The 24,054-nt window shown below is 39.1% G+C and overlaps 1 protein-coding gene across 18 annotated transcripts in view; it reads left to right on the top strand.

Annotated features, from left to right (window-relative positions):
• The window catches only part of DMD (dystrophin), a 2,138,536-nt gene that overhangs the window by 1,482,247 nt on the left and 632,235 nt on the right, over positions 1–24,054 (top strand). The gene's annotated exons all lie outside the window — the stretch shown is intronic.

Genomic DNA, 24,054 nt, shown 5'->3' with positions numbered 1-24,054 from the left:
AGCTTACAGGATATCGTGCAGTGTGTTCCTTCCGATTTCATCTCCTGTATGCCGGATACTCCGTGCTGTTTGCCGTCATACCTTCACGTTGGCCTGCTTGCTGCTTTTTTTTTTTTTTTCAGCGCCTCCTTTTACCTGCTATGAGCCATTGTACATACTGACCCCTTTGCTTAGGACACTCTCCCCCCAGGGTCATCTGGGTGGCTCATTCATTTAAGCAGTTAAGCTTCTGATTCTCGATTTCGGCTTGGGTCATGATCTCATGGTTGTGAGATTGAACCCCACGCCAGGCTCTGGGCTGATGGTGTAGGACCTACTTTGGATTCTGTCTCCCTCTCTCTCTGCCCCTCTCCCCAACCATGCACATGCTCTCTCTCTCTCTCTCTCTCAAATACTTTTTTTTTTTTAACAAAAGGACACTCTCTCCTTGATTTTCCCATCCGATACCTACTTATTTTATAAGGTTCCGCTCCCTGTTGTTGCAGACTAGGTGAAATCCTTCACTGTTGATGTAAATAGAATCATTCATACTTCCTTTACAGAGCACATATCAAATCTTCCACTTATTTCTGAAACAATTTGCGTTTATATTGGTCTTTTGCCTTCATTATGAGCTTCTTGAAGACAGACTCGGGGCTTTTTGACTTACCAAAAAGAATGGTGCCCAGGAGAGAGTCTGCTCACAGAAAAAGTGTTGTCAAATCACGCTCAGTCCAGTGATGCTTGTGTTCATCCCGTATGGAGTTTGGATCATTTTACCAACTAGATGTTTTATAACCTGTTTTTTTTTTTTTCCCATCTTTGCTGCGTATCTGTCTCCCTATTTTTCTCAGCTGTCTTCCTCTACATTTTCCCCCTAACTTCCTCTCCGCTACAAATTATACTCAGAACAAGGCGGGAGCCACTTTCCATTGATTTTGATGTCAGTGCTTTGAGTGACAAGTCCATGTGGAGAACTTTGAACCTCCTGCTGACTCATTGTTGGCTTTAAAAAAAATACTCATCTTCTTCCTGAATCCACTGGGTAAATGTATGCCCACAAAACCTCTAGAACAAAAACTGTATGAACATCAGAAGTATTGGTGTAGCCTCGATTTCTAGACTCCAAAGTATCGTACCAATTTTTAAAGGGGAGGGAAGGGGGGTTTTACAGTATTTTTATCATTGAATCCGAGTTTTAACTAATTAATTTTGTAGTTTAGATGTAAGAACCATGAAATGCCTTTCCAGTGTATTATCATCCTCAAGATTTCTATCTGTAAGAAGAGAACAAAGATGTTGCTTGAGAATAAAAAATATGGCAGTGGTCAATAAATTGAGTTTAAAGTGTTTCTTTGGAAGTTGTCACATGACCCCTGTGTCTAGCCCTGTTCGCTGAAGAGTCATTGTTTCCTTGCACCAAATTGGTCACTTTCATTCTTTTCACCTATAAGTCTTGTCTGTTCTTTATATTTCATTCAAACACGTCTCTTGTCTCCTTTGATTTTTGTTCTTGGTCCTTCATTTTTTACTCCCTTTGTCATCCGTGTGACATAAAGAATCTGCCACTCCAAATCCTTTAATATATTTGTCTTGCCAGTGTTTATTGTCCTGTCAGATGTACTCTTTAGAAATCCACTGGTTTTCTAGGTTTCCATACTGTCTTCCTTTTTTATGGTTTATTTGCTTCTTAAGGTGAATTATGGACATATTCGATCACTTCGTTTCGTTTTCTATGCGCTTTTAACCTGGCATTGTTGGTATATATACTTTTTCAAAATTGCGTTTTACCTTGAGTATGAATACATAATTTGTATTAATCCACTAGGCAAGATTTCACTGCTAATATGCCCTTAGCTACAGTTCTGTAGCTTTACCCTCAGTGCTTTTCATGGTCTTAACCAAGCATCACTCAGCCCTTCTCAATTTTAATTCTCTCTTCTCTTAGTTTTGGAGGTTGGATGTTCTCTTGTTTGGCTTAGTTTTGTTTTCAGTGACCTCTCTGGTCACTTACTGCCATTCCCACTTTGTTGACATTTTTCTCCGTCAGCCCCTTAAATGTTGGTATCACCCAGTACTTAACCCCTGCCAAGTCTACAACCCTTTATAGCTGGCATCCGTTCTAATTTGCCATATTCCATGCTGTACTTACTGTCAAATTTCTTCTGTATGCTTATGTTTTTCCTTTTTATTTTTATTTCTTCTGTAGTTTTAAAATAGTGATTAAAGACACATAACCCAACATGTACCGTTTTAATCCAAATCATTTTAATACCTGTTCAATGTATTGCAGAATCTAAAGACTACTGAAACCATGCCAATGATTATCTCTAGCTCACACTTCTCTCCTAATTTTCAGACTCATGTTTTCACCTGCCGACCAGCTACCACTTAGACATTCCACACATTCTTCAAACTCAGCATGCGGGAGTTTGCATGCCGGATATTATCATTGTCTTCAGGAAATCCACTCTTCTTACTATATTCCATATTTTGGTGGGTGGTATTACTGTTCACCAACTTAGAAGTCAAGGAGTCATTCTGGCTGGTTTTTATCTTTTACTATTATACAATCAATCACTAGGCCAAACTACCCTGAACTTCTTAATTCAGCCCTACCGTTTTGTAAAAACGCAAAGCCTCATCATTAGTCTTCCTATCTCTCCAACTTATCTTGCCCACAAGAAATTCCTTGAAAATGAACTTTTTGTAGAGTTTACTTATTTTTGAGAGAGACAGAGAGAGAGTGGACATGTGGTAGTGGGAGAGGAGCAGGGAGAGAGTAAGAGTGAGTATCCCAAGCAGGCTCTGCACTTTTAGCACGGAGCCCAACACAGGGCTCGAACACATGAAACATGAGATCATGATCTGAGCCAGAATCAAGAGTCGAACACTTAGCCAAGTGAGCCACCCAAGCGCCCTGAAAATGAACTTTTTTTTTTTTTAATTTTTTTTTTTTCAATGTTTTTTAATTATTTTTGGGACAGAGAGAGACAGAGCATGAACGGGGGAGGGGCAGAGAGAGGGAGACACAGAATCGGAAACAGGCTCCAGGCTCCGAGCCATCAGCCCAGAGCCTGACGCGGGGCTCGAACTCACGGACCGCGAGATCGTGACCTGGCTGAAGTCGGACGCTTAACCGACTGCGCCACCCAGGCGCCCCGAACTTTTTTTTTAAAATATGAAATTTATTGTCAGATTGGTTTCCATACAACACCCAGTGCTCATCCCAACAGGTGCCCTCCTCAATACCCATCACCCACCCTGCCCTCCCTCCCACCCCCCATGAACCCTCCTTTTGTTCTCAGTTTTTAAGAGTCTCTTATGCTTTGGCTCTCTCCCTCTCTAACCTCTTTTTTTTTTTTTCTTCCCCTCCCCCATGGACTTCTGTTAAGTTTCTCAGGATCCACATAAGAGTGAAACCATATGGTATCTGTCTTTCTCTATATAACTTATTTCACTTAGCATAACACTCTCCAGTTCCATCCACATTGCTACAAAAGGCCATATTTCACGTCCATCAACTGGCGAATGGATAAAGAAATTGTGGTTTAGATATACAATGGAATACTATGTGGCAATGAGAAAGAATGAAACGGAACTTTTTAACATGCTAATCGTGTTATATTAGGTTGCATAGTAGTTATCCTTCTTCTCTAAGATATAGGCTAAATCCCTCAGCTTGGTACACAAGGTGTTTGATCATTAAGATATTTTGGACTACAAGAAAGACAATACCCATTCAGGGTGGCTTAAGTTATAAGGGTAATTAATCTCACATAACTGGAAGTTCAGAAATTAGAACAGACTCCAAATATAATACAAACAGCTCTGGCACTCTTTCTATATAATTTTCTTTATTCACAATTTCACTTCATGTCACCTCTGACCTCCTCACTAATCTCTCTCCAGTTTCAAGATGGCTGCCAGCAGCAAATGAGGCAACATGAGTTTTTGTTACTATGAGTGGCAGAACCTCTTTCCTGAAGGATAGGTTAAGAGATTTATCCACCAATCAGATCAGCCAATCTAGGTTTTATATCTACTCCTGTACCAGTAATATTTGGAGTGGTATCATGGACTGATTGACTTAAATGTTGAGTTCCTAAACCAAAGCAAAGAGGATGGGATTATCTTGATTGGCCTAGAATCTAAACCTCAAATGAATTTAAATTCACCCATAGAGAGAGAGCCAAAGCATAAGAGACTGTTAAAAACTGAGAACAAACTGAGGGTTGATGGGGGGTGGGAGGGAGGGCAGGGTGGGTGATGGGTATTGAGGAGGGCACCTGTTGGGATGAGCACTGGGTGTTGTATGGAAACCAATTTGACAGTAAATTTCATATATTAAAAAATAAAAAATAAATAAATTAAAAAAAAAATTCACCCATAGAACTGAGGGTGGAGTCCATGGAAGCGTGAAGAGAAATGGAATTCTCCTAGGAAGTAGAAAGGCACAGTGGGTGCAGCTTGGGCCCAAAGATAGATAGTTAATAGTTTTTCAGTGAACCTCTGCAAGACAATCTTATCTTCAAGATGTGTGTAAAGTAGGTGACAATGAGAAAGAATCTTATTTATTTGTTTTAATTTTTTAACGTTGGTTTATTTGTGAGAGAGCGAGGGATAGCGTGAGCACAAGCAGGGATGGGACAGAGAGAGGGAGACGGGATCTGAAGCAGGCTCTGTGCTCTAGCATAGAGACTCATGAGGGGCTCGATCTCACGAACCGTGAGATTATTACCTGAGCCAAAATCAAGAGGCGGCTGCGTAACCAACCGAGCCACCCAGGCGCCCCAGAATGTTAGAAGAGCTCATCGTATACAAGTTAAACACTCACATTAGGAGGCCTTCTTGTCCTTTTCTTGACCTTTGCCTGAATCTTATCTTGGCCTAAATCCGAAAGTTAATAGGGGCCTTTTTTACATTTATTTTTAACAGTTAATGTAACAACATTAATCGGGATGTACATAGCTCGGCTAAGAAGAAAACCCATCATAATAAGATATTGTCAAGGAAGATGATACTTGCATAAGAAACTCTCAGTTTCTGCAGACCTAATACAAAGGGATTATCTCAGCGTCCTGTAAGTTTAATTTTGAAAAACAAGAAACCATGAATAATGGAAATCATTTCAAAACATCTTCAACACACATCTAAAATATGAAACAGCTAAATCAGAGGCCCTTAATAATTTAATCAGCGAAGCATAACTGGAAGATTTAGAAAAAGCACCTAAACTATTAAAAGATTCTTCAGCTGCTGCTTAATGTCGATATCAAGTTATTTCTTACCCTGGCAAACAGCCAAGCTATTCCCTAGTCACATCCGCTTTTCAGCATTGAGTGGCCCTCTCAATCATTCTGATCACAGCCCCAGGAATGTTTCACAGCAACTCTGCAATAATAGTATATTACCGTTAGGTGTTGAATTTTGTGGTAGTTTATCTTCCAGATTTTAGACATAGACTGTAACCTTCAACCAATTTTAATACCACTTCCCATACCCTAGTTTTGCCCTAAACCAGTCCAACTGTGTTACAGTTTCAGATAATACGGTGTTAGAATTGTTTCTTTCAAAATATGGAGTTGTCAGGAAAACTTGTACATAATAACCTCCTTAGCATTTAACTCTAAAGAGTAAACCTTGTAGTATTTCCTGTGTATCTCAAAGATAATTTTCCTTTGTTATGACTTATGTTCACAATTTAATGAAAATAAAAATAACTTGAATATCTTTCTTAAAATGCCTTGGAAATAAATATATCAATGTATTTATCTATATGTCTCTCTTATTGAGTAGGTACAGACCTCTCACCAAGTTAGTAATTATTCAAAAATAATATTTAAGGGCTGCCTTGGTGACTCAGTCGGTTAGTTGTCCAACTCTTGGCTTCAGCTCTCGTCATGATATCACGGTTCGTGAGTTCGAGCCCCACATCAGGCTCTGCCCTAACAGTGTAGAGCCTGCTTGGGATTCTCTCTCCCTCTCTCTGCCCCTCCCCTGCTCATGCTTTCTGTCTCTTTCAAAATAAATAAATAAAACTTTTAAAAATTTAATTTAAAATCATAACAATAATATTAGAATGAAAACCATTTTATTGGGATTCATACTATATAAGATTCACGTTAGAAAAGGTTTCCAATTATGAGCCCAATACTTCTTTTTAGAAAATATTTTAAATTAAAATGAAATCCCCATGTTGATTTCTAATGATAAAATATGTTTTGAGAGCTTTTTTATATTTTGACAATTTTGCTTTAGTGCAGATAATCAGAAATGATTTAATAGACTAAGAAATAATTTTAAAAATAACAGATGCCGTTTGGTTTTCATGATAGAAGTAGAAAATCTTAAGTTTTTGTCCTAAGATAAATAATTCATACGAAGTGATGGAAAATTGCTTTGTGAAAGTCCATGATATGTAGTTACTTCTAGTGGGCTTGATAACATCTACCCCATTGGGGGTTGGGTGGTTGAAATATGTAAAGCTTCTAGCATTGATCTCATCTTCTGAGAATCTTTGGGGCAGAGGTAAATCCCTTAACTCCTAAGTAAGCCTAGCTGATTACACACATCTGCTTTTTGATTTGCAACAACTCTTCGACACACCTCTTGAGACTATTAAGGATCTACTGAACTATATTTAAAGCAGTTCAATCTAAGATTTACAGTGCTCAGAGGTGACAGATTTTGAAGTTCAGCATTGGAATTTCCACAGATTCCTTCCAATTCTAGGATTTTGTAATTGGTTCAGTGAAGAATAGTATGAGAAAATATGTAATCAAAGACACAGAAACTTTTTACATTAAGACAGTGATCCACATAGGAATTCAGAAAAGGGGATCCGGGTTAGCTGATATCGTCAACACTGTCTTCACAGATCTGATATACTGGCCGTAAAGTATAAGAGGGATTAGAATAGGTGAAGAAGAGACTCAAGTCTGAGGAATAGCTTGGGCAAATTTATTTTGTAAAAAAAAAATGAAGGCATATTGAGTATTGCAGGAAGAGACTGGCTAGTCTGAAAAAACATGTGCACTTGGGGTGAGTAGTGGAAAGTAATTTTCTATAAGTAGAATGGTGAGAAATTCAAGTTTTTAGACGTGGTCCTTAGGTGTTTCTCAACCTTTGTCTTCTCCTCATCCCTAACCCACAGTCTCATCACCCACGGTGGTGACAGTCACATGTGTGGATGGGGGTATTCACATTAGAGACAGCATACATCAAAGGGAGTGAGATCGACTTGTAAGATAGCCAGATTCAAGCGTACCAGCTCTGACCGTGCCTTCTGTCTCCCACTTAGAGGAGCACATCAGAATGTAACTGAGAGAACTGCTATATTGACAATCTTGAGTCTGTTCTAATTTATAAAATTAATAAACCCTTTCCAAAATTGAGTTTTTTCTGTCGGTGGCACTACCCATCTTCAAATAATTAGGGTATCACTGTTAAGTAAAACTGAAACTGAAACCAACTGTAAGGGGAAGGAATGGAGTTTTGAAGATAGTTCATCAAAGTAGTGCCGTGAGGTAGTGGTCAATATTATAGAGGTTCTCAACGTAGTGGCTGGAGATATTGGAGATATCCAATTATCCAATAATAATTCCCAGAATTATGGAAAGGATTTCTCAATTCTCTGAGCACACCACGTATTTTCTGTGGATCGAATAAATGACTTATCTCCCACATACAGGTAGTAGATATTTTCAGAGTGGTATAAATATGCTACTGAAAATAAGGCAAAATCATATTGAAGTATTACTGAATTCAGGATAAATTGCCTTTTGTCACTATTTTCTGAATCTATGCCTACTACATATACAACTATTATGCACAGATGTGTAATGTTTTTGGAGATTTTAAAGGCATGGTCACAATACTGTAAACACTGGCACAGTAAAAAGATGACTGACTTGGGAAATTGTAGGCCCAAGATCTGGTCCTCATTTGGTCTCTTGCCTGGGAATCTTGGACAAACCATTCAGCACTTTGGACCTTGGTTTCCTTAATTGCTAGTGATGGTTTGTGGTTTTTTTAATGACACAACTTTTGAAGATGCCACCAACATATAGCATCTTTGATCGTAGGTATATAAAATAGACTTTTCTGAAAACCTTTTCAAGATTCTATAACTTATATCTACATGGTGTTGAAGATGAAGTTACCGATAACTTATTTTTATAGTGATTTATTTACCTATTCATTTTTGTGACTTGCTGATGAGAGAGTCTGAATCAGTAAGCCCCAAAAGATCATTCCTGAAAACAGATAAATGAAAGAGCCCTGACTTGTTACTGTTTCACCTATTAACGTCACCGGGCTGTGATTAACCTCAGGCCCCCATTGTCAGTCACAAAGATTATCCACATCAGCCACGTGGTCTCTCGGTGCCTCAGCCGATATGCCCTTCCTTCCATTTCATTTGTATATCAGCTCAAATGGGAACATCAGGCTCCAAATAGTAAGTTGGCCCTACTTTTTCTTGGGGAAGTGGCCTTTCTGCCTAGCTATTTGCTTCTGTTCAGGTTTTTATATTACACAAAAAGAATACCTTAGGTCTTAAACGCATAGAAATTAACAATTTGTTAATAACAATAGCTATTGAAATGTTACATAAGCACGGCTTTGAGGTAGGGCAAAGTAGGGAAAACAACTTAAGTGACTATTTTGTCATTTTTTCCACCATATAACAGGACAAAAATAAAGAACTCTACCAATTTAAAATTGTGTGTGTGTGTGTGTGTGTGTGTGTGTGTGTGTATTCCTCAAAAATGCATATATCCTTCTCTTTCTATTTTCTCTAGTTTGATAAACCCTAGATAGGAGTTAATGTTTCAGTTGGGTTTATTTTATTTCTTTCCTGTGCCTTGCTTTTATGTAACAAGCTAGAGATTCTGTAACATAATGAAAAATTTCCCCCCTCTATGCCTTTTGGTCTGAAAATAATGAAGTAATATAGACTATAATATCAACAGTAGAGGAACTATGTATTTACTTCTAGTTCCACAATATCTTGGGATAAAAGAAACATCAGTTTTAAAGAATATTATCTTTCTTCTAATGAAAAAAAAATAGCAAGATTTTCTATTGTGGACTGCATAGTTAACTTAAAATTTTTGAATCTTAAATATAACTTCATTTTATTTAAAAGGTTTCTTTAGGGGCACCTGGGTGGCTCAGTTGTTTGGGCGTCCAAATTTGGCTCAGGTCGTGATCTCACAGTTGTGTTCGTGATTTCGAGCCCCACGTCGGGCTATGGGCTGACAGCTCAGAGCCTGCAGCCTGCTTGGATTCTGTGTGTCCCTCTCTCTGCCCCTCCCCCACTCACTCACGCATGCTTTCTCTCTCTCTCTCTCTCTCTCTTTCAAAAATAAACAAACATTAAAAGCTTTTAAAATGCATTTATTGGGGCGCCTGGGTGGCTCGGTCGGTTAAGCATCGGACTTCGGCTCAGGTCATGATCTCACCGTCCGTGAGTTCGAGCCCCGTGTCGGGCTCTGTGCTGACAGCTCAGAGCCTGGAGCCTGTTTCAGATTCTGTGTCTCCCTCTCTCTCTGCCCCTCCCCTGTTCATGCTCTGTCTCTCTCTGTCTCAAAAATAAATAAACGTTAAAATTTAAAAAAATAAAAATAAAAAAAATAAAATGCATTTATTTAAATTCAAGTCAGTTAACATACAGTGTAGTAGTGTTTCAGGAGTAGAATTTAGTGCTTCCTCTCTTACATAGAACACCCAGTGCTCATCCCAGCGAGTGCCCTCTTTAATGCCTGTCACCCATTCCGCCCATCCCCCCACCCACCTCTGCTCAGCAACCCTGTTTGTTCTCTATATTTAGAGTCTTTTATGGTTTGCCTCCCTCTCTGTTTTTATGTAATTGTTCCTTCCCTTCCCCTCTGTTCATCTGTTTTGTTTCTTAAATTCCACATATGAGTAAAATCATATGATATTAAAAGCTTATTTTCAAGTATTGTTTTAAAATGCAAAATCTGGTATAATTCCATGTAATATCTATGAGACATTGGCACCATGGAAAAAGTACTAGGTATTACTAGGGTTTAAATGCTTTACAGATTTTTTTTTTGAGAGGAATTAACATTAGCCCCAATGTGATGAAATTTCCTGTTATTCAGCAGCAAAAATAACCAACTCTACAAGAGTACAGCTTCACAAATCTTTTTAAATCAACAAAGTATGCTATGTTCCTATTTCAGAAACCATAAACTGTAGACTCACAGCTTTCCCAGGCTCTCTTTACAGTCTTAATTTAAGACCCATTCATCCAAAAGATTAAGACAATGAGATTCAAGTCCAAAGCAATAGCAAGTATGTGCATGAGAACTGTCACGCTATTGCTCCTGGGAGTTTTGCCATTTCAATAGCATGATTTATAACCATTGCACAATATGTTTTTATTTATTATTCTACTTTGCAAAGGAATTTGAGATGGTTTGGTGGGCATGATTTAAGTAAACACACATCCCAATCTTATTTTTGTGCTTGTAACAAGCAGTTTTCCATATGTAATCGGTACTTGTTGTCTCCCTTTGAATTTTGGTTGCTGTTGTATATTTGCTAGCTAGTGCCCTTGTAGGCATGCTGTGCTCTTCTACAAGTCACATGAAAACATGCATTGATTTTGATGTAGCTGGTTTCACTACTTCACTTAGTGTGTGTGCCGTACCTGCAGTTCATAATGTGTTTACTGACCCAGAACTTTAAAAGCTGAGTTTAGCCCAGCACAATCACCTCAAACCAATACAGTGTGGTGGTTACATCTCCAGTCATTATGGAGATAGAGTCCAAGACTTCGGTGTTTGGATGTCAAGGTCCTTGGTGTTTTAGTTATAGGATGTGTTTACATTTCTCTCAAACAGCAGCTCACATGATACACTGAAACTCAAGTATAACCAAAGCGTATAGTTTTGTCTAAGCCCATAAGCAATAAATATGCCAGCAATCCTCTGCATGTTCTTCATCATTTTCCAGAACATTCAGTTGAATATTGACTGTTACGACGTGTGATACCAACAAACAATTAATTTTAAAAATTATTCGAAGATTGAATGCCTGGAAACATCATGTTATTTTTATGTATGAGAAACAAACTATTACGTATATAGACCAAAGGAATTGTATGTTAGGTTGGATTCTTTGGAAAGCAGTCTCTGAGAACAAAAGTTGCGTACACGAGGTTTACTGGAAGGTATTCTTGGTAGATCTACCAGCAAAAAAGTGAAAGGGGCAGTATTGGGCAGAGGGGATCTGAAAGCCATCTGAAAGGAAGCCTTGGAACTGGGTTCATTCTTTCAGAGTTGTCTTCAATTGCAGTAGGTGGGCTGGAACTTGGTAGCCATGTGCTAAGAGCCAGCCTCAAGGAGGGATGCAGCTGTAATCCCTTAGCCGTCATTGCTAATAGTGTCTGGGGTCCACCTCCTCCAGGAGAGAACCTCAGGGGAGCATTATAGTATCCACTCCAGGTAGGTTTCGGCATATTCTGATTACACCACAAAAGTTAGAAAGAAGATACAAAGGAGCAATGATGACAGAAAAATGAATTGGTCATTTTCCACCGGACCTTAATATATCAGAACTAGCATTATTTATAAGATGGTCTTTATTTTGGTATTCAAAATCTCTCTTAACCCTCCTTAACCCAGACGGGAAAGAAAAATGTTCATACTCTGCCTGGTTCATGGATTTCACTTTTTAACATTGTGGCAAAAAACACATAACACAAAATGTACTCACTTACCCATTTTAAAGAATACAGTACAGTGGCGTTAACTATATGCACTTTGTTATGCGAAAGATCTCTAGCAATTGTTCATCTTGTAAAAACAAACTCGATAGTAAGTGACAGGACTCTCTTCTTCTAAGTCTGAATAATATTGCAGTGTATGAGTACATGTCGTTGTTTTATCCAGTCATCCGTCAGTGGGCATTTAGGTTGTTTCTAACTCTTGGCTATTGTGTATGATGCGGTAATGAACTTAAGATTATCCAAATATTTCTCTCTTTGGGATCCTGTTTTTTCAATTCTTCCAGATATGTGTCTTCACAAGTGGGTCATGGGGTATTTCTGTTTTGAATTTTTTGAGGAACCTCCCTACTGTTTTCCACAGCAGCCACACCAGTTTGCATTCACACCAACAGCAAGAGAAGTTGGAGTGTCTCCACATCCCTACCAACACTTATTTTCTGTCTCACTCTTGTGCTCTCTTGCTCTCTCTCTCTCTCTCTCTCTCTCTCTCTCTCTCTCTCTCTGATAGTGGCCATCTGAACAGGTGTGAGGCGATACTTCATTGTGGTTTTGATTTCCGTTTCCCTGATAATGAGTGATGTTGAGCAGCTTTTCCTGTGCTTGTTGGCCAATCATAGGTCTTCTTTTGAGAAATGTCTATTCAAGTCCTTGGCAGATTTTTAATCGGGCTACCTATTTTTTTGTGAATTCCCTTTGAATCACTCAACTGAGAGCCTTCATTCTTAAAATATAGATTGTTTGGAAACGTCCATCTAATTTAGTAGATTTTGATTTTGGAGAAGTATTTTAACTTTCCCAAATTTTGGTTTCATCTTGTGTAAATTGGTAGTAATGATGATCTCCCTGCCCAGACCACAGTGTTGTGGTAAAGAATCAACAGAGAAAATTACTGAAAAGACAATTTTACACTGCTGAAAGTTCTCTACCAATATTAAGTATTATAAATTCAGTACAGAAGAATCTACATTTTATGACTACTTAATACTGCTTCATTTACATTGCAGCTAATGGTTTCTGTTTTTGTTCTGCCTGATGAAACTCTAGATTAAAATTTTGATGAATCGGGGTGCCTGGGTTGCTCAGTTAGTTAAGCATCTGACTCCTGATATCAGCTTGGTCTTGAGCTCATAGTCGTGAGATCAAGCTGTGTATTGGGCTTTGCACTGGCAGCATGGAGCCTGCTTGAGATTCTCTCTTCTCTTTTCTTCTCTCCCCTCCCCTCCCCTCCCCTCCCCTCCCCTCCCCTCTCCTCCCCTCCCCTCCTCTCCTCTTCTCTCTCTGTCTCTCTCTCCGCCTGCCTTTCTCCCACTCACTCTCTCCGTTTTCCTCTCAAATTAAATAAAAAATAAATAAAACGTTTTTAAAAAAGCCTCTGGGGTACCTCGGTGGCTCAGTCATTTAAGCATTAACCTTTGGCTCAGATCATCATCTCATGGTTCATGAGTTCAAGCCTCACACTGGGCTCACTGCTGTCAGCGCAGAGCCTGCTTTGGATCTTCTGCCCCCTCTGTCTCTCTGCTTCTTCCCAGCTTGTGCTCCCTCTTTCTCTCAAAAATAAATACACATTGAGCATCTTTTCATGTGTCTGTTGACCATCTGGATGTCTTCTTTGGAAAAGTGTCTCTTCATGTCTTCTGCCCATTTCTTCGCTGGATTATTTGTTTTTCGGGTGTGGAGTTTGCGCTTTCAACAACAGTCAAATTAGGGAAAGCGTCTAAATGTCCATCAACTGATGAATGGATAAAGAAGATACGGTTTATATATACAATGGAATACTACGTGGCTGTGAGAAAGAATGAAATCATGCCGTTTGCAACGACATGGATCAGACTGGAAGGTATAATGCTGATTGAAATAAGTCAATCAGAAAAGGGCAGATATCCTATGTTTTCACTTATATGTGGATCTTGAAAAAATTAACAGAAGACCAGGGGGGTAGGGGAGGGGAAAAATAGTTGCAAACAGAGAGGGAGGGCGGCAAACCACAAGAGACTCTTAAATACAGAGAACAAACTGAGGGTGGATGGAGGGGTGGGGGAGAGGGGAAAATGGGTGATGGGCATGGAGGAGAGCACCTGTTGGGATGAGCACTGGGTGTTGTAGGGAAACCAATTTGACAATAAATTATGTTTTGAAAAATGAAACACAAAAAATCATTAATAAATTATTAACTCTGATGAATCAATCTGCCTCTTCCCACCTCCCTCCATCTTTTTGTCTCTGTCTTTCTCTAATATATATATATATATATTAGAGCATATATATATATATATATATATATATTAAGGGAACATCCATCCCTTAGTGTTCTCCATAAGGAACTGCTTAGTACATTGTACCCTCTTTCTAATCTTGATAACAACAGCAGCAAATGCTGGTCGGGACTCTACTCTGTGTCACACATGGCACTGGTTTTGGTGACCTCATCTTGTGAGTGAGGCTTATGAAGGTCTGGCACATGCATAACAACTTTTTTTTTTTTTTTAATTTTTTTTCAATGTTTTTTATTTATTTTTGGGACAGAGAGAGACAGAGCATGAACGGGGGAGGGGCAGAGAGAGAGGGAGACACAGAATCGGAAACAGGCTCCAGGCTCCGAGCCATCAGCCCAGAGCCTGACGCGGGGCTCGAACTCACGGACCGCGAGATCGTGACCTGGCTGAAGTCGGACGCTTAACCGACTGCGCCACCCAGGCGCCCCAACAACTTTAAAAACTCATTGAGAGTTATTGTGCTATTTAGAGCAAAAATGTAACTTACACCCCCCCCGCCAAATAAGAGACTCCTTTAGATTGAGTTGTGTAGGGTGCTGTTGGCCTGCTTTTGCTCATGCTTGGCTATAAAATCATATCTGTAATATTTAGGTAGGAGCAATTCTGTTAAAACAAACAACAGATTGGATTCTTTAGTTCAGGAATTTTTTCAAGTGCAACAATTTGGGGTAAAAAAGCGGTATGTTTCCTGCAGTGAGAGCTCTGTAGTACTCCGTATACGATGTTCCCTAGCTGGTTATACCCAAATGCAGAGATGGGTTTTGTTCTGATATCAGTTTTGGAATTGATGATCAACCTTTATGAATAGCATCTTCTTTATTATGATCTGATCTGGCTTTCCTTCCCTTGTCTTCTGCACTGTGCTACCTGTTTTGTGGCTGTCTTCATTACATTCTCTACTTTGTTCATTGGCAAAGGTAAATGTGCACTAACAGTGAATTTTTACTAAAGGCATTGCCTTTCGAGTATCTTAAGAGCAAAATGCTGGCTGCCTCATTTACAGACATCGTCGAATTACTGTGTGTATCTTCAATTCTCTGTCTTTCACACGTTAACCTGAAGACCATTTCTTAGCTGTGTTCTCTTCATTGCATCAGCACTTGTTTGATTTTTGTAGCAATGGGCAGAGCACTTTTAGTCCTGTTTTGGATACACATCTTTAATAGGCAGAGTGGATTCTGTATCAGTTATCTCCTGCCGTGTAACAAGCTACCCCCAAAGTTAGTGGTTTAAAGCAAAAATCCTGTGTTTCCCTCATGAATCCTTGGGTCTCCTTTGGGCCTGGATTATCTTGATGCTTGTTTTCCTGGTCTCACCTGGGCTCATTTATAGATTCATGCTCAGCTGGTAGTTGATGGTCTCCCTCATGTACCTGGCACTTGTTAGTTATTGGATGAAGCAATGGGTACGACAGGGTCACTTGCCTTTCATTATTTAGTGAGCCAGCATAGTTCACGTAGTGGTGAAAGGGTAACCAAGCCTAGCCCAATGTCCGAGCATTTCTCAAGCCTTGGCTTGTATCATGTTTATGAATATTTTGTTGGCCAGGGGCACCTGGGTGGCTCAGTCAGTTAAGCGTCCGACTCCTGGTTTCAGCTCAGGTCATGATCTCACAGTTTGTGAGTTCGAGCCCCATGTCCGATGCTGCGCTGGCAACACAGAGCCTGCTTGGGATTCTCCCTCTCTGCCCTTTCCCAGTTCATGCGCTCTCTCTCTCTCTCTCTCTCTCTCTCTCTCTCTCTCTCAGAATAAATAAATAAACTTAAAAAAATGAATATTTTGTTGGCCAGAACAATTCGGCCAATCCATATTCAAGTAGTAAAGAAATATACTATAGCTCCTGTTGAGAGGATCTAGAATATCTCATTACAAGGCGCTAGGTATAAGAAAGAAAACAATTTGTGGACGTTTATTCTCTACGAGAGATACTTTTATTTTTACCATCAAAATCTTTCCTGTGTAATATTATTCACTATTCCTTGTCAGCTATAGCTTCGGATGTTCACTGCTTCTTCGGCGTCTGCCCTATTTCATGTGGATGAAAGAAGTCCTTATAACGATTGCACTTAACTATACTTCTGAGGTATAAGAGGATTCAAACTTGGATAGGCATAGAAGACGTCCGGTACAAATACTAAACAAGTATATGAACCCCCCCCCCCCACATACACACACACAGTAGGGAGGGAGAATAGAGACTGAGGGAGAGAAAAATTTTAAAAGCTTTTTATCAGTTTTTTTCAAACAGAGGCACATTCCTCCCCTCAGGGGACATTCAATAATGTCTGGAAACACGATTGATTATCACAACTGGGGAGGTGCTCTGGCCAAGGATATTGATAAACACCCTACAGTGCATGGGGCAACAACAGACACCAAAGAATTATCCACACCAAAATGTCATTAGCGCTGAGGTTGTGAAACCTGGCTTTTTACGGCATGCATATCGGAAGAATTCATATAATGTGACTTAGAAGACGCAAGCTGAGAAAAAAAGAAAAGGCAAGGTGATTTCTGTCTTCGATTTAGTGAAAGAAGAGTACTTATTTGGGTGAAGTCAGATTGGAGGCATTCCTCAAGAGTTGTATGTAACTTGTGGGAGGAAGCCAGATGTGCTTCGTTGCTCTAATCCATGTTTTTATGGCTAGTTCAAGGTGATTTCTCTCTCGCTGGAATGGATATTCGATGTATTTTGTAGGTACTATATGCTGTAAACCATAGCTCTTGGAGTCACAAGTATTCAAGTAATTAATCATTTTTGCCTATTGGATGGAACACGTAGAAAAAGTATCTGATGATAACATCATTTTTAGAAATATGTGTAGTGGTTAGTCATTTGTCTTGGGATTGTCACTTGTTAATGTGAGATCTTGAGCAAGTATTACCTTTCTGTAAAATGAGAATAATACCTATCCTGGATATTGTTCACCAAAAATTAAATAAAACAGGGCTTATAAATAACCTCGCCTGGCATGTAAGAAACCCTGAGTAAATGGTAGTAATCAGAGTGTGGGTGGTAATCTCTCTTCCTTACAGTAGCAGCAAATATTTCTTATTTGGATTATATTCTTTGCAGCAGGAAAGAATCAGCCAAAAAGTGATAAAGTGGCATCACTGAGCTTTAAAAGTCTGTGGCTCCCACACCTAACATTCTTTTTCCTTAAATTCAGAAATACAGGTGGTTAACATGAATCCTTGAGTTCTGATTCTCTAGCACAAACCCTTATTGTGTGCAAATGTAAATAATTGATGCTAGTTGAGTCACATATTTGATTTCCTCTTTATATTTTTATTTTTAACATTTATTTATGCATTTATGCATTTATTATTTTTGAGAGAGAAAAAGAGAGCACACGCACAGGGAGGGGCAAAGAGAGAAGGAGAGACAGAGAATCCCAAGCAGGCTCCGCGCTGTCGACCCAGAACCTGATCCAGGGCTCAGACTCACGAACTGTGAGATCGTGACCTGAGCCAAGATCAAGAGTCAGACATTCAAGTGACTGAGCCCCCCAGGAGCCCCTAATTTCCTCTTTATTTTTTTTAATTTTTTTTAACGTTTATTCATTTTAGAGACAGAGAGAGACAGAGCATGAATGGGGGAAGGTCAGAGAGAGAGGGCGACACAGAATCTGAAACAGGCTCCAGGCTCTGAGCTGTCAGCACAGAGCCCGACACGGGGCTCGAACTTACGGACCGCGAGATCATGACTTGAGCCGAAGTCAGTCGCCCAACCGACCGAGCCACCCAGGCGCCCCCCTAATTTCCTCTTTAGAATGATAAGAAATAATATAGACAAAAATAAATGTTTATGGATTTGTAACATTTGTTTCTAATTTTCCACATGTACCTACAGGTAACAAATATTTAGAGGGGAAAAGTAAGTTTTTTGTCTCACCCACTGCATAATAGCTATTCTTTTTGAGTCCATACATGATCTGTAACTTTGTTAAAATGTACGCTCTAACTCTTACATATTTCATTAAGCCACCTGCCAGACTTTCAAATATTCACAAAGAAAAGTATTCCCTAATGTTGTTTACATGGAGCCCATTATTTTATCTCTTGGTGATATGGACATAGCTAAACAATTGTTCCTATAACTGACAGTATTAAACACTAATGCATTTTGACCACATGTACAGAATGGTACTTTTAGATATTTTTTGCTGGCGTGCACCCAATAGTTTGTCATTTAGTCGGTTGACTGACTTGTCACATATAAAAGTAAAGAAAACAAAAACATTACCCACATTCATACAACAAAGCAAGGAAGAGAATATGTGCTTCTTGCTTTCTTATCAACCAAAGAGAGACCTGTGAATTACAGAAAAACCATGTGTGAATACTTCAAAGGAAGTATGCCAAACACATTGTGTATGTGTTTTTTAAAAGATTTGGTAGCTCCTTTAAAGCTCTAAGTAAAGCTGTTAGTCTGACTAATCATGTACCCTTGAAACCAATTAAATTTTTAGACTAGAGAAATGTTCTTCAAACACTTCTGAAAAAAAATGAGAGTTCCCTCCTGAAGCCAACACCTTTTAATTAACAAAATACTCAGAGAAAAGCTGTGGTTTGCAATACACCTGTTATTCATGCTACTATCCCAGTGTGCCAAACTCAATTCCTTTCCGTTCTTTTGAGCTTGACTTTCTGTCCGCTTAACTATGGAAAGAAAACACAGTTTTTAGTGGAGATGTTTAATTTTCTAATGAATGCATGAGAAAAACATTATGCTGTCATCATCAGTAGTCAGACTGTACGAGCTCTGTGTGTTGTGTGTACATCTATCTATACAGATATGTATACACACGTATGTGATGTGTGTATCTATTCGGCTTAATTATACACATTGTAATTAATACGTGTGGTTTGACCGGCAGAGTGGGAAAGACAACAGAATCTGATGCTGGAAAGACAGTTAATAGTGTGACATCATTGTAATTATTTTTCTGTTGTGACACTATCCTGGAAAAGATACTTCCCCCAATCAATGTACTTGAGAAGAATAACCTTGGTCTTCATTGTGGTTCGGGAGGCTGGGATCTCAAGCAGCCATTCCCAGGCCAACTCCTTGTGACCCTAGACCCTAGATGTCCACCCCTTGTGACTCAAGCCAAGGGGTGGACATCCAGGCAAGCATATCAGACTGTGGGGCATTAAATGGGGCACGTGCTGGCTAGAGGGGAAGCCATTTGCCATGCTTCTTAGGAAGAACCTGGAAACTCATCCCACAAGTTTGGGTCTAAGATTCTGTATAGTCATTTATGTGTCCTAACTCCTTACCTGATCAGGATTATGAGTTGAGAGAACTCTCAACAAATTCTCTTTCTATCTTTTAAATTCTGCAGTTATTGGAAAACTCTGGGAAGACTTAATATCCCTGCCTGACCCTTAGAGTCAAGATTCTGTTGCTCGGTCTGGGAAAAACCACTTGGAACCGCCCCGTTGCAGATCTGACCAGCCCATACTTCACCCAATGAAGTGATTTTGCTTATGTTTCAAGTAGCATGACAGTGGAAAAGAAGGAACTTTATTTTTTTCTTTTTAGATAAAAGTAACGGCACCTAAAAATGTAGTATGAATCAATATGATATGCATCATAAAATAAGATGTTCTCAGGACCTCAAAATTTCTCCTTTGAAACATCTTGCTTAATAAAATATGTGTGTGTGTGTGTGTGTGTGTGTGTGTGTGTGTGTGTGTGTATGCGTGGATCTAGAGGCAAGTCTTTTTTAGGAAAAGTGAAATATTTCAAATAGTGTTCTAGATAGAATTGGCCCTAATAAAATGTGAACTAGATGGAAATTAGCCTCTTTCAACTTTATGTTATAGCACTTACTTCCCTACTCTTGACGACCCAGAGTATCTGAGTTTAGAATCCAGCTATCAGTTACTATCAATTACTACCCTCTAGCCACTAAGCAAACAAACAAACAAAAACCTAATAAAGATGAAAGATTTTGTTCTTCTTACTGATGATTAGATTTAAGTAGTGAATGTTGAAGACTTGAAAATGTTGAAGACCCCAAAGAATAGTGTAATTCTGTGCCTCATGGGGACGTTTTGGCTATTGGCTTATCCTGGTTCTCCATAAATCACAGAAATCTAGAGTTGTGATTGGAAAAGGAAATGGAATATTCATCTCGGGAAGGGAGAGGAGAGTTTTCGGAGAAAGGCACAAAAGTGTGGAATGGCCAGTGCTCATTGGAGAATACTGAATAGAGACTGGGGTGGAGGAAGGGAAGAATGGAGGAAGAAGAGGCTGGTGTGTGAATTCTAGTTCAAAGAGCCCAGAGTCCAGCATGGCATGCTAATTTAGAAAATCAGGAGCCAGTAAACATTGTTTGAGCAGCAAAATGAAAAGGAGAAGAAAACACATACCCACAGTGCACCTCCTGTCAGAAGAATGCTAGGGGATGACTTACATATATCAATTCATAAAATACTTAGAACAATTTCATGAGATTGGTGCTCTCTTTCCCATTATGTAGGTGAAGACTCTGAGGCTCACTAAAGTTCAGTTTATCAAGCATGATATAATCCCTTGCCTCAAAATGCCTGTAATCACATCCAAGTTTGTATATCTAGGAAATGTTAATGCCAGCTGTCTGTGAGAGAAGTACTATTATAATTGCCATTTTACAGAGCAGTAAATTGACATTCAGAAAGCTTAAGTAACCTGCCTAGGGTTAGCAGCTAAGAAATGGCAGAGTGAGGATATAAATCCAACAGTCTGGCCCTAGATAGTTTGTTTTACACTTTGCTTCTTGATCCTGTGTTCTTTCCTGCCTTTTATCCGCCCCCACCTTGATAGAAAAATGGGCAACAAAAAAAATTGATTGGTTCTATTTTCTCTCTTTAATATTTGACCTCCCATTGTCTACCCCAAGCAGTGGGCTCTAATTTTCTTGTTCCGGGAATAGTTAAGAGTGAGAGCCTAGGAACATTCTGTGTTCTAGTCTTCGAGAAACCATCCTTCAAGGTTGTTGTTGTCTTTTAGAGCTCCCCACAGGTAGAAGGCCCCTAAGTTTACTGAAAAGCTTAATGTGCATGGATTTGTGTCTTTAGATTCACTCATTTATTCAGAGGACATCATTTGAGCACCCACTGTATTCCAGGACCTGTCAAAGTACAGGAGCCAGAGGCATGAACATGGGGGACCCAATTTCCCCTCCCTTTCCCGCTCTGATAGAGTTTTCAGATGTTGTTTTCAGATGCTGAGTGCCGGGGGAGAGCAGAGCAGCAAGGAAGGGCCCAACTGGTCCATCAATGAGATCATCTGCCTATGGCTGGCACACACATGGCTATGCTGCTGACCTTTCAACCTTCCTCTAAATCTGCTTCAGCTGCCTTTGTACTTGGTGTTACTTGTTTTTTTACCCCTCGTTCGAGAACTTTGTGATATTATCATCCCAATGTCATTTGTCTGTACTTTTTCATCATCTTGAGTCATTCTCTGTTGTTCAAGTCTCTGGCCCCAGCCTTTCTTTTCAGTAGTCTTTTTTTTTTTTTTTTCAAAACAGTTGAGAAATCTCATAATTGTCTGTATTCTCATCTTTCGCTGTATGGAGATTTCAGAGGACATGACCATTTCCACTTCTTTGAGCACTTCTTTGTTGGCCAAAAGTAAATCTAGAAAGAAACAAATGTCCTTCCTGCTCTTTTGAGGGTTAGATTTTCAATAAGTCAAGTTAAAAACAACAAAAACAAAAAAACATTGTCTGACACTTGCCAGAACCTTGAAACCATCCCAAAGTACTGTATGTTACCTCAGTATCTGTTGTGTATCTATTTTCAGAACAAATTGTCCATCTTTTCTAGTCAGCTAGGCATTCAGCAGTTAGTTCCCACAGTAAAGTTTTAATTTAGCTTTTTTTTTTTTTTTCATCCTCACCCATGCATCCTTTTCAGGGATTCGCCTCATCTCTTGGAATCCCGTTTAAGATTTTTAGATCTTCTTGGACCCCATGCTTCCTACTAGAGTGTTGGATCACAAGATGCTATTTCTGCTGCAGATTATATGTCACTCTTTCTAGAAAGAGCCTGAGAGTAGCAAGATAGATTCAAGAAACAATTTCTTTTTCTCCTCAGTATAATTGTTTTTTCAGTCATTATTTCTTGACATTAGGTTTGATTCTATCTGACACCCTACATTTGTTTTCTTTCTTTCTGCCTGGTTCAAGATTATTTCTTCCATCTGTAGGAAATTCTTGTTGTCCCTGAAAAGCTGGAGACACAGGAGACGTCCCTCCAGTCTCCCTCATCATCTTCTCTAACAAGAAGACAACCTTCGAAGTACACGAAAATTGATTTATGGCTACCTTAGAATGGAATGCCCACATGGCCCACTTGTCCCTTCTTGTCCATGATTCTCAGGTCTCATGTTGAGGTGTTGTCATTTGCAGCTTTCTCTCAAAGCGTCCCTTTAAACTATGTCATCCGCTATTTCTCTGCTGCCGGTCTCCTGGATGGATGTAGTGGGCTTCAGAGGCTACCGACTTTAAACTCGATGAGGCCTTCTGTACCCCTCATCAGTTAGCTTCCATCCCCCCGCTGTGTGGCTGTTTGTGGGTGTTAACATCAGTTCACACCAGCAAGCTCAGCCCCCTTTAGTAAATACAGAGCCACATACAAACCTTTGAGGTTTTCCCAAATATTTCACATATTTCTACCCCTCATCTCCAACTTCTCACTGTATTTGTTCATCTCTACGTCTCTTTTTTATCAAGTGTTGATGAACATAGTATACCTAACATTATTACCTGCCAGTGTCAGAAACTGTGCTGATATTGTTGTTATTTTCTGGCACTGTTTTATATACTTTTCATATATTTATTTTAATATATTTCATATATTGTCATTGAGTCCGCCTTTGGATTCTAACCATTATCGTGTGCCATCTTATACAATAGTGCTCCACACTACTCCACTCCAAGTAGAAAAATTGCTGAAAAGACACTTTTACACTGCCGAAAGTTCTATACCAATATCAAGTATTTTAAATTCAGTACAGAAGAATCTACATTTTATGGCTACTTGATACTGCTTCATTTACATTGCAGCTAATGGTTTCTGTTTTTGTTCTGCCTGATGAAACTCTGGTGTGAGGTGATACTTCATTGTGGTTTTGATTTCCATTTCCCTGATAATGAGTGATGTTGAGCAGCTTTTCCTGTGCTTGTTGGCCAATCATGGGTCTTCTTTTGAGAAATGTCTATTCAAGTCCTTGGCAGATTTTTCATCGGGCTGCCTATTTTTTGTGAATTCCCTTTGAATCACTCAACTGAGAGCCTTCATTCTTAAGATATAGATTGTTTGGAAACGTCCATCTAATTTAGTAGATTTTGATTTTGGAGAAGTATTTTAACTTTCCCAAATTTTGGTTTCACCTTGTGTAAATTGGTGGTAATGATGATCTCCCTGCCCAGACCACAGTGTTGTGGTAAAGAATCACAGAGACAAAAATTCTGTTAGGTCTGATTTACCAAAAATAATGTAGCTTGGGTTTTCTCCACTGCCAGTCATGTTATGACCAGTCTGAAAGAACGGGGAAAAAAAATACGACAAGCTGTTCCCAAATTAATTGGCTTTGATTTCGCTAGATTTTCACCACCTCCAAAGTCATTTACTTCCCGTTCAAGGAAATAAGATCTTATCCAAACTTTACTTTTGCTTTTGTTTTTCTTTGAATGAGAACAAATTAGTAAAAGTTATTCACTTGGTAAGATGTGAATACTTTTTTTAACTAATTCCACAGTCTATAGAATTGGTATTTGAGGACTATTGAAATTAAATTAACTGTCCAGCCATGAGAATAAGCAAAATCATTTTGAACGATTGTTCAGTGTACGTTAATGAAAAGTTTGAGTCTCTGAATTATCCTATCATGTAATCCTGTTAAAAGTATTCACATCGTTGGGAAAAAATATGTTATGTCATAAATAATACTTTGGCTCCAATTGTGGTGCTTTAATTAAGCTTGTTCTGTTGTTATTGAAATTGGCTTCTTTGCTTGTGTTTCTAATTTTTCTTTTCTTTCCT

Source organism: Neofelis nebulosa, chromosome X (genome assembly GCF_028018385.1).
Source record: "Neofelis nebulosa isolate mNeoNeb1 chromosome X, mNeoNeb1.pri, whole genome shotgun sequence".
In the NCBI taxonomy this organism is placed as follows: domain Eukaryota; kingdom Metazoa; phylum Chordata; class Mammalia; order Carnivora; family Felidae; genus Neofelis; species Neofelis nebulosa.
This window is presented reverse-complemented; position numbering and strand designations above follow the sequence as displayed.